The sequence below is a fragment of the Acomys minous genome (assembly GCF_964271855.1).
Source record: "Acomys minous genome assembly, chromosome: 12".
Lineage (NCBI taxonomy): Eukaryota > Metazoa > Chordata > Mammalia > Rodentia > Muridae > Acomys > Acomys minous.
Genome location: NC_140493.1, coordinates 60,240,860 through 60,251,607, shown reverse-complemented (window position 1 = coordinate 60,251,607; position 10,748 = coordinate 60,240,860). Strand labels below are relative to the sequence as shown.

The following is a 10,748-nucleotide window of genomic DNA, read 5'->3' as shown; positions in this document are numbered from 1 at the left end:
TCCAGATAACACTTAATGAGTGTTTCTGCTGACTTCTCCTGGCTGGCCAGTGAGCCACAGCAGTGGACAACAGGCAGACAGAAGGAGCTTGCAGGAGGCTGTAAAACAACAGGACCCTGGTCTTCAGAGGTCAGTCAGGGCGCACACCCTACAGAGCAGGAACTTTGAGTCATCACCTGCTTCTGAAGACATCTTTACCTGGGGGCTGGGAAAATGACCTCCATCCTTCCCCAGACAACCCAGAGCAGCAATACCATTGACTTCTAAATGTCTCTGTCATGTCTATGACCCATGACACGACCGTCTGGCATAATCTGTCTCTGTAAGGCTAATTATCTTTTCATCGACTTTCTGCATAAATCATAGGGAACTGTCTTGGCTGTTGCCCCCAACATTTTCTACAAGCCGTAGTTTCATGGACACTAAACATGGCCCTGGATCTTACCATCATCTGGTACTGTGAGTGCCTCACGGTACTCTCTGCCCTGCACCTTGGGAAATGAGCCACACTTCATCGGCAGGAAGTGGCTACTACGGTGTCTTCTTGGACTGGTGTGAACTCCGGGTGGAAGGGTCACATTGGGGTCTGGGAGTGGGGATGCGAAATGTGAGGTATGTAAATATGCTATCTAGGGGTCAGAGCTCTGGAAAGGGGGGACATGGGACAGGTGCATTGTGGTTCAAGATAGGAACACACCACTGGAAAAAGTAGGGACCTCCTGTCTCTCATGGTTCTTACGCCTTGGTCTGTGGTCGGCCTTCAGTTGGACACCCTGTCCTACATGAACCCACGAGGGTCATATAGTAAGGCCACATGTGCCTGTGCAGCTCAGTGTTGGGCACCTCCCATCCATTCTAAGACCCCACTCCTTGAAGCACTGTGGTCCCACTCCAGGATGGGTATACATCACTCCCTGGTGGTAGACATAGCCCCTCCATCGTGCGCTTAGCTCCACTCATCAGGGACAACTGTGTTTGTCATTTCCTAGGAGTTACCATTAAACCTTCTCTATCTTTTTGTTTGTTTGTTTTTTAAGGCAAGGTCTCTCTGTCTAGCCTTGACTGTCCTAGACTCACTTTGTAGACCGGGCTGGCCTCGAACTCACAGTGACCCGCCTGCCTCTGCCTCCTGAGTGCTGGGATTAAAGGCGTGCGCCACCAAGCCCGGCCACCATCTCTATTTTAATGTTCCTGTTCACTGCTTGGTGGTAAATAGCTGTACAGTGGACACAATGCAAACATTCATTTCAGACCATGCTGCAAGATGGCCATGCCCTTCCAGGGAAGTATGTGGTTTCCTCAGGAAGAAGAAAGGGTTCTGGGTCACACCAGGTCACCTCTCACTTTCACACAATTGTCTCAACCCCTCTCAGTTTCTTCTGTCACCTAATAATTCCCAATGCTGCCGTTCATGCCTACCAGAGAGTCCTAAAGACACCTCCAGTTCCAAGTCAACCGGCATCATCTTACCTTCAAGCCCACCTTCTTTTGTGTTTGTTTTCTTGGCCTGTGGCAAACCCACCAAGATACGTGATGCCTTGCTAATCACATGACAGCATTTAGGCAATAATGTCCGCTGAACTTAGAGTGACCAACCCATCCAGCTTTCCTGGGATAGGCTAGTTTCCAAGGATGTGCATCTTTGGAGAACAAGAAAATAATGGGACCATAGGAATGAATTAGTCATTCATTGCCTACACGTTTGCGCCAATCCCCTGACAGCGTCGTCCTGGAAACCTCACAGGTGCGGGCTCTTTGCTAATTGTTTGATGGCTGCTCTGGTCTCATGCTCCAAGCAGGTGTCAGAGCCATCGTTTTAGAAGCAGTTCTGAGGTCACTCCACATCCTGGCTCTCCCTCCTCTCATCTTCTGGCTCCCAATGCCTCTCACTGCCTCCAGGATAGAGCCAGCACAGTGGCCTCTGTGCTTGGGCTCCTGGCAACCGCTCTCAGGTCTCAGAAGCCTGCCAGGCACCTTTACTTAACCAGTAAACCGAGCAGGTCTCTCAGATTCTTCATGCCCTCATTTCAGACTGCGTGGGCCTTGTCTTTGTATTTTGGCTGTTCACATTGGCCTCAATAGGAGAGTCAAAAGATCAGAGCCGGAGCCTGGGATTTGTGTGCGAAGATCTGTGTTAATTACTTTTTGTCATTTTGACAAATAACCAAGAGAAACAACTTTAAAAGAGGGGGAAAGATTCATCCTGGCTTATAATTCAGAGGTTTCGATCCATGGTCCCTTGGCTTTGTCACTTCAGGCTTGGGTTAAGACTAAACCTTAGGGCATCAGAAGCCTGTGGTAGAAGGGGGTCAATGGCCAGCATCCAGAAATCCAAAAGGTTATAAGGGGCCAGGGTAAAGATGCCCTTCAAAGCGGACCCCAGTCACCCGCTTCCTCCAGCCCCTCAGGCCCCATCTCCCACAATGTTCCAGCAATGACAGCAAATTATGAATTTGTCTGTGCGTTAAGCCATTAGTGAAGTCAGAGCCAACATGATGCAATTACCTCACGGTGATTGAATCTGCCCACTGGGTACCCAGCCTTCAAGCCATGAGCCATTGGGGGAACATCTCTTAGCTAAACTGTAATATGGTTGATTTGGAAGGTGATCCTCAGAGGCACATAAGAGAAAGTAGAGACATAAGGAAGAACAGCCACTCAATCTCAACCAGAAGGCAGGGGCACAGGCACAAGCCTGCCACCTTGGCCCACTGCAGTGATCGGAAGAAGAGGCAGGTCACTATCAGTCCCCAGTCCTTTCAGGGAGATGTGCCTCTGGGTGTAGTCTGACTCACCGTATTTATTTCACTTGGAATAGGGCTTAGTGTGCAAACAGAAAGAAGTAGGATGCTGGTCACGGGGTGGTTGGGGGGGGGGGAATACACATTTAGTTCCGGGAGTGGTTAAGGTAGATGCTCCATTGCCGAGTTGGACCCATTGCAGCTATGGCAGAAATCAGAAGCAGACATAGGTGCACCACATTTGCCCTGAATGAACTTCCACTTTTAAAATGGTTATGTGGGAAGAATCCAGGCTTGCTCTAACCCATCTTTATAGCTCCCTAAACTTGGGGCTGGAGAGATGGCTCAGTGGTTAAGAGCACTGACTGCTCTTCCGGAGGACCTGGGTTCAATTCCCAGCAACCCACATGGCAGCTCACGACTGTTTGTAACTCCAGTTCCAGGGGGATCTGACAACCTCACACAGACATACATGCAGCCAAAACACCGATGCACATAAAATTAAAAAATATACTAGAGACTCTCTAAACAGTTATCTCCTCCTGGAAGGCCTATCTGAAAGACTTTCTACCAAGGCAACAGCCAATCCCTTGGCACTTGGGCGACTGCACAGCTGAGATGTCCCCCTCTGTGGCTGCCAGTTCCCCAGAGGTCATCTTTGCACCACCCAAGGCTCCAAAGCTTAGCTAGTCTCTCTGAGCACGTGGGCCACACTACCATACTGCCGGGAATTATAAACACGCGATATGCTTTAGCTCTTACGAAGACCCTATAACCTAAATATGCTTGCCTCCCATTGTAAACTAGGGAGACTGAACCAGAAAGAAGTTGAGTAATCCAAGCTTGAGGTCATACAGGCAATAGAGTTGGAGACAAACAGAAAATAAAATAAAAATAAAAAGGCTCGGAATCCAATCTCTTGGCTCGCTATCCAGCTGTGACTTCTGGGACCACCGTGAGACTGGAAAGAGCCTCCGAGGGACGTGTTCATTTTCCACGGCTGCTCTAACAGAATCTGTGCAACAATCTAAAGCAACCGAAATGTGTTTCTTCAGAGTTCAGAAGTTACAGAGGTCAAGAGGAAGCCAGGAGCAAGTGGGCAGGCCCTGGCAGTTAGGAGCGTGAGTCTGCTCAGCAGGGTTCTCTGGCAGCCACAGGCGTCCCTGAGTCTAGATAACACTCTCCCAGTCTTCACTTTCAAACCCACCGCCCCCCCCCTTTTAAGGACAACAGTACCTCCCCCAATGACCCCACCCTTACCAGAAGACCCTTTTCCAAATAAGGAACATGTTTTGGGGTGAAACAATTCAACCCCACAGCAGGAGATGTTCTGGGATCCCAGACCCCTGCTCTTTATGCTGCCCCATGGGGGGGCACTTTAGCACTTGACCCTCTGAGGGTGCTGGCTCACGTGGGACATCCAAGTGACTCCTTCAGTCAGGCCTCAAGGATGACTTCTTTTTCCTGTCCGTAGCCCTTTGTCAACATGAGAGAAGCTCTTGCCTCAAAGGGACTAATTTCAAATGTGAAAGACTGAGGATGGCCTTGGAGCACAGATTTTGAGTTGCCCCAAATACTGTCCATATTCCAATATGGCAACAGTTTCATAAAGTTTCTTTTTTAAACAGGACAAAGAAAGTCATAAGTCAAGATTTAGAGGGGGAGTGAGAGAGAGAGAGAGAGAGAGAGAGAGAGAGAGAGAGAGAGAGAGAGAGATAGGCACGTTACAGAAAAATGAGAAAAATCTCATCTCTGCTGTAGGCCTTAGAAGTTATCTGTTGACATTCTTAGCCTTTGGACTGTTGGAGGCTAGCATTCCAAAATGGATTTCACCTGACGGTCAGAAGGATTTTAGTTGAAGCAAAGATTTGGGCAGTGCATGGGTACAACAGTGGCTAAAGACAGCCCAGGTCTGCAGCCTCACGACAGTCCAGCTCTGCACAATCACGGAGTCTTAACTAGTCAGTCAGCCTGGTCCACTCTTTACCACACTGTGGCTTTTTCTTCAGCTAGAATGTCAGTTCACACAATCATGTTGCATGGGGCTTTCTTGTTCTTTGCGATGCTGGGGTTTCTGCCCAGGGCCTCGCACTCTACCTCTGAGCTACACCCCAGTCCCTCCTGCCGGGTCAGATCAGCCCTCCTGGGCGTCCTTCAGTTTATTTTCTTCTGCAAATCCTCCTGCCTCCTTCTCTGACATCCCCTATGTTTTTCTTGACTCAGGGACAAAAATCACTCTCAACGGGACAGCATCAAATCAAGGACATAGCGTCCCAGGCAAAGTCCGCAATGAAGCTGAGGAGGGCAGATGTTGGCACCACCCCCCACCCCCGTCAGTGCCTGTCTCTCCTCCCACTCCTTCCACGGGCCCTCAAGTCTCTGCCCACAAGGACACCGGAAGGACCAGGGCATTTGCAACCCTGCCTGCAGGTCTCAACTGCCTTTCCCGGGTGGTGTAATTCTAAGATGTGCATCCTCTCCTACACCATTTCTATTGCTCTACAATGCCCACCCGTCCATCCTCCCCCCCCCCCTTGCATCCTGAATAAACTTCACACACTTGAATCATTTCCCCAACTCTGCTTCTGAGGAGACCCAGACTCAAACAGCCATAGGAGGGTAGCCACAGGCCTTCTGGACTCTTCTAAATCACCATCACCCAGAGCCCTGTTGGCCAGATCTATGACCGCAGAGATGGTCACTAGGCACAGACGGTCTCAAATTGCGTGCTCCGTAGCTGATATGACTGAAAAGCTTCATTCTACACTGAATTTTAATGGATCACTGTAGAAGTATTCTTATGTCATGTGTGACTATTGTATCACAAAAAGATGCCTACAGACACGTCTTTTGCTCTCCACCTATCCTTGCAGAAGCAGAGCTATTTGATCTATAATAAGAAGATGCTGGTGGGGACTGGGGGTTGCTAGGTGACGGTCTGGGTGGGGGTGGGGCGAAGACTGGCTTTGGGCAGTTCTTGTTTCACCTGTTCTTCTAGAAGGAAACTAATTGGAGGAGCACGCTTTCCCTTCAGGCAGATGCTGTCCTAGGGAAGGTCTGGCAAATGATTGACAGGCCTGGACCAATCAGGAAGCCGGTATCACTCAGGATGCTTGTAGCTCTTGTGTTAGATCAAATAAAGCTATGCCAATCTTCCCCTGATTAATTCCTTCAGGATGCAAGCTTACTTAATGCCTCTGCTTCCTGGTGTGGTCTGATTCTCAGGGACATTTCCCATGGGCAGAATAATAGTTCCTGCCTGGCAGCACTGGTACGAAGGTTAAATGAACTGATGTGGGCAAGAGGGCAGCGCATTGCTGGGCAGTCAGAGGTGCTCAGGGCTGAGGATGTGGCTCGGCCACTAGAGCGTCTGCCTGGCGTGCATGAAGCCCCGCCTTCCATACCACAAGGTAATGCCTGCCTGTAATTCTAGTGCTTGGGAGGTGACACAGGAAGACTCAGAAACTCAAGGACATCCTTGGCTACGTAGCCAGCTTGGGCTACATGATAGCCTGTCTGAAAATAAAAACAAATAGCATTTGGTTAGTGCTCTCACCTCATGGCAACAGACACATCCTAGCTTAGTCATTTTTCTTTTTTTTAATTGATTTATTTATTCACTTCATATCTCAATTGTAGCGCCCCCCCCCTCCTCCTGGCCCTACCATCCCTCCCTCAGTCATTTCTCGATTGAGTGAACTCATTTTATTCTGTATCTCCATTTCTTCCCTTTAAAATGGAGAAATATTCTCTTTGCTGCCAGACTTCTGCCATCATGGGTCACAAGCATGCTCCCAGGAAGGGCCTGTCCCACTCAGCACTGCCCTACCGCCGTAGCGTCCCCACGTGGCTGAAGTTGACGTCTGATGACATGAAGGAACAAATTTACAAACTAGCCAAGAAAGGGCTGACCCCCCTCCCAGATAGGTGTGATCCTGAGGGACTCACATGGTGTGGCACAGGTCCGTTTTGTGACTGGTAATAAAATCCTGAGAATCCTGAAGTCCAAAGGCCTCGCCCCTGATCTCCCGGAGGACCTCTACCACTTGATTAAGAAAGCTGGTGCTGTCTGCAAGCACCCTGAGAGGAACAGAAAGGATAAGGATGCTAAGTCCCGGCTGATTCTGATAGAGAGCAGAATTCATCGGTTGGCTCCTTACTATAAGACTAACCAGGTGCTCCCACCCAATTGGAAATACGAGTCGTCCACAGTGTCTGCTCTAGTGGCATAAAATCCTTCGTGCACAGCAATAAAATCACTTTGAATAAATCAAAAAATAAAAATAAAATGGAGAAATACCCAGCTTTAAGGATCAGAAAGAATATAGATTCTCTATAGACAGAACTTGGCTTCAAATAGGCACTAATCTACAAATCATTATAATGCTTTCTCTCTCTCGAAAGGCATATAGCAGATATGGCACAGACGCCTTCTGACTTGGTATCTTACTGTGCTAAAAGGTACTATGAATTTTTAAAAAGTGTTTTGCTGGATTCCTACTCAGATGTCTTGGTGGACTCTGACTTGCCCCTCATTTCTTTTCTTCTAGAAACATTTACATATTTATTTTTATTTTGTGTGTATGAGTGTTTACCTGCATGTCTGTATGTGCACCACACACGCATGCAATGCTTAGTGATGCCAGAAGAGGGTGCTGTATCTCCTAGAATTGGAGTTACAGGCGGTTGTGAGGTTGTGAGGCACTACAGTTGTGAGTGTAGATCCTCCGCAAGAGCAGCCAGCACTCCTAGCCACTGAGCCATCTCTCCCGTTCTCAGTTCTTACATTCTTCCATGGTGGTGAGGCGTCATGCACAAGCTGTGTGTTTCACATGCTTCAGGCACGGTTTTGCACAAGTTCTAGGGCGAGGCATCCAGACTAGGGACAGGAATGCACTGGCATAGGCAGAGCACTATTCCTCCAGGACTGTATCCAGATTCGTCTATACCACCTGATGTTGCCCTCACAGCCACCCTGTGCTATCTTTCTAACAGGTTAGCATTGTGCCCGTGTGACTTGTGTGAGACCTGGAGAAAGAGGTTTCATACACATCCGTGGTCACACAGAGCCGAGCCAAGTTTTGGCATCAGGCTGTTCCCTCCCACTGGTCCAGCTCACCACACCCTGCGACGGTTTCTTCTTCCTCGGGATTTGTACTCTGAAATCTACTTCACATCCCCAAGGTATACATGAAGGCAAGCGGTGGAGATGGGGGATAATGGTTCCCAAGACACGTGAAGGCGAGTGATGGATACGGTGCAGCCTCTTGATAGGTAACTGCAGCGCAGGAAAGAGACTTGTCCTCAGACACCTCGGCCTCAGCAACTCTTGGATCAGCTCTTGCTCTTTCTTGTCTTTGAAACTCTGGGTCCCGGAAGTGAGTGTACTTTGTAGAGCAGCACAAAGGAGACAGCTCTGTGCTCACTTCTCTGCAGCGGGGAAGAGCTGGCGAATCGAGTAATGCGATGTGGGCGCCATTGAATTGATTTTCTGTTCTCCGCTGCAGGCACGTGATGGGGATGTTAGCGACTGCTGGTGAGTGGGCAGGCAGCATGGGCTGAGAGGCAGGCTGTAGAATCTTGACTCAAGTCTGCCAGCCGTTCCTACCCTCTGCCTCTGTCTCCCATGTCTCTGTCCAGCAGCAAAGAGGATGACGTCATTTTTGCAGACACAAAGGTGTGGCAACTCTCCCCTATCCAGAGTCTCCTCTTCAGGCATGCTGCAGTGGGTGGGACAGTGACTTTACATGTGCTAGACCTGGCTGTGTCACGTAATTCCAGTGCTTGACCTCTTAAGTCACTGATGATGCTCTCTAACCTTTTTCTAAGAGCCAGCCATGTGTGGGTGCAGATGGACAGGAGTCCAGATAAGTCCCGCCTGTGTGGACAGCTGTTTGGGCCCTTGTACCTGATCCTGAAGAGCGAGTCTCACATTTGAAGGATCATGACTCAAATGCTTGCCTCTATATTTCTCAATCCCTTGCGGGAGTCCGTGAATGTTTTTTGGAGCAGAAGACATATATATGGCTGCCAAGGGAGGCTGAAGCAGAAAGCAGAAAGCATGTCTTTAAATGCAAGTCTTCTTTAAGTGCTGAGTTTAAAAAAAAAAAAAGTCAGAGTTCAAAATAGCAACAGATTGTAAAATTGTCCTCTGAGTGAGATTTTTTTTTCACCAACTCTAATCTTTATCCCAAAGCGTATCCGTTTCCCTTGAGTCGCACCGCTGTCCTTCAGCACTGTGGAAGTGCACTGTCCCACGCCCACCCCTTCACAGACTGCCACACCCACCCCTTCACAGACCGCCACACCCACCTCTTCACAGGCTGATCACTCCCTGTGGGCCGGTGCCCTGCACTGTGTAGCAGTTCCAAGGAGGCGGCTATGGGGAAGGAGAGGCTTCAGGTGAGTCTGGCTTGGTGGAGATGACCTGTGGTCATCTGACGAACAGCTTAGGTTCTGTCCCGCAGTTCAGGCCACACGGTGAAGGTGGGCGTGGCAGGTAACGGGTGAAGAAAGGAATTGGGAGGGTCTTGCAGAGAGATGGGCAGCACAGATATGGCTTGGAGAAGGTAGCCACTTTCACATGCCAGTATAGATGTTACAATACGATATGTTATATATTGTATTAATTATATTATATTATATTTTGACAAAGTCTTGTGTCTCAGATAGCCCAGAATAGTCTTGAACTCAAGAGGTAGCTGACAATGACACTGAATTCTGATCCTCACATTTTCACTTCCCAAGTAACAGTATTATTACTGTCAGGTATGGGCATCACATCTGACTTACGCAGTTCTCAGTAGAGTACGCTGGGGCCTTGGGCATGCTAAGCAAGCATTACCAAGTGAGCTACTGGCCCTAGAAATACAGATTTTTTAAAAATATAAAATGTCGATTACTTTCTTTTTTCTTTTTTAAATTTATTTTTTACAATGTTCTGCCTGCGTGTAGGTTATGCCAGAAGAGGGCACCAGGTCTCATTATAGATGGTTGTGAGCCACCATGTGGTTGCTCGGAATTGAACTCAGGACCTTTGGAAGAACAGACAGAGCTCTTACCCTCTGAGCCATCTCTCCAGCCTGATTCTTTTTCTTTTAAACAAGGTCTCTGTATATTACAGCCCAGGCTGGTCTCAAGCATGAACCAATCCTCCTCCCTCAGCCTCAGTGAGTGATTGCAGCCATGCACCACCACACTCAGCTCGAATTTATCTTTAATTTTTAAAAAAATTATTTCTAGGGGCTGGAGAGATGGCTCAGAGGTTAAGAGCACTGACTGTGCTTCCAGAGGTCCTGAGTTCAATTCCCAGCAACCACATGGTGACTCACAACCATCTATAATGTGATCTGATGCCCTCTTCTGGCCTGCAGATGTATATGCAGGCAAAGCACTGTATACATAGTAATAAAATTCTTTTAAAAAAATATTTCTAGTCAGATGTGGCAGCACACACCTTTAATCCCAGCACTGGGGAGGCAGAGGCAGGCAGATTGATGTGAGTTCAAGGCCAGCCTGGTCTACAAAGCGAGTCCAGGACAGCCAAGGCTAAACAGAGAAACCCTGTCTCCAAAACCAAAAACAAATTATTTCTAAGTGTACAAGTAGGGGTTATGCCTGCATGTATGATTGTGCACCACGCAAGTTCCTGGTGCTGCTGGTGGTGGAGCAGGCCAGAAGAAGGTGTCAGATCCTCTTGAACTGGAATTAAGGGCAGTTGTGAGCCACTATGTGGGTGCTGCGAACTGAACTCAGGACCTCTGGAAGAACAGCCAGTGCTCCTAACTGCTGAGCCATCTCTCCAACTCCTCAGCTGATAAGGTTTCTCTGGCTTTGTAGACCACACTTGCCTGGAACTCACAGCAATTCTCCTGCCTCTGCCTCCCTTGTACTACAATTAAAGGTGTGCGCCACTACCTGGCTCAGCTTCAATGTCTTGAGGTTGACAATTGCCATATCTTGTGTCAACCCCCAGTATGGCGGTGATGTGAAAGATAGAACTTTGGG

The 10,748-nt window shown here is 48.6% G+C and overlaps 1 pseudogene across 1 annotated transcript; it reads left to right on the top strand.

Moving 5' to 3' along the window:
• Window positions 1-6,516: 6,516 nt before the first annotated feature.
• LOC311579037 (small ribosomal subunit protein uS15-like) lies at window positions 6,517-6,983 on the top strand (annotated as a pseudogene). The gene has a single exon. The product of its transcript is annotated as a small ribosomal subunit protein uS15-like (transcript).
• The last annotated feature ends 3,765 nt before the right edge of the window (window positions 6,984-10,748 follow it).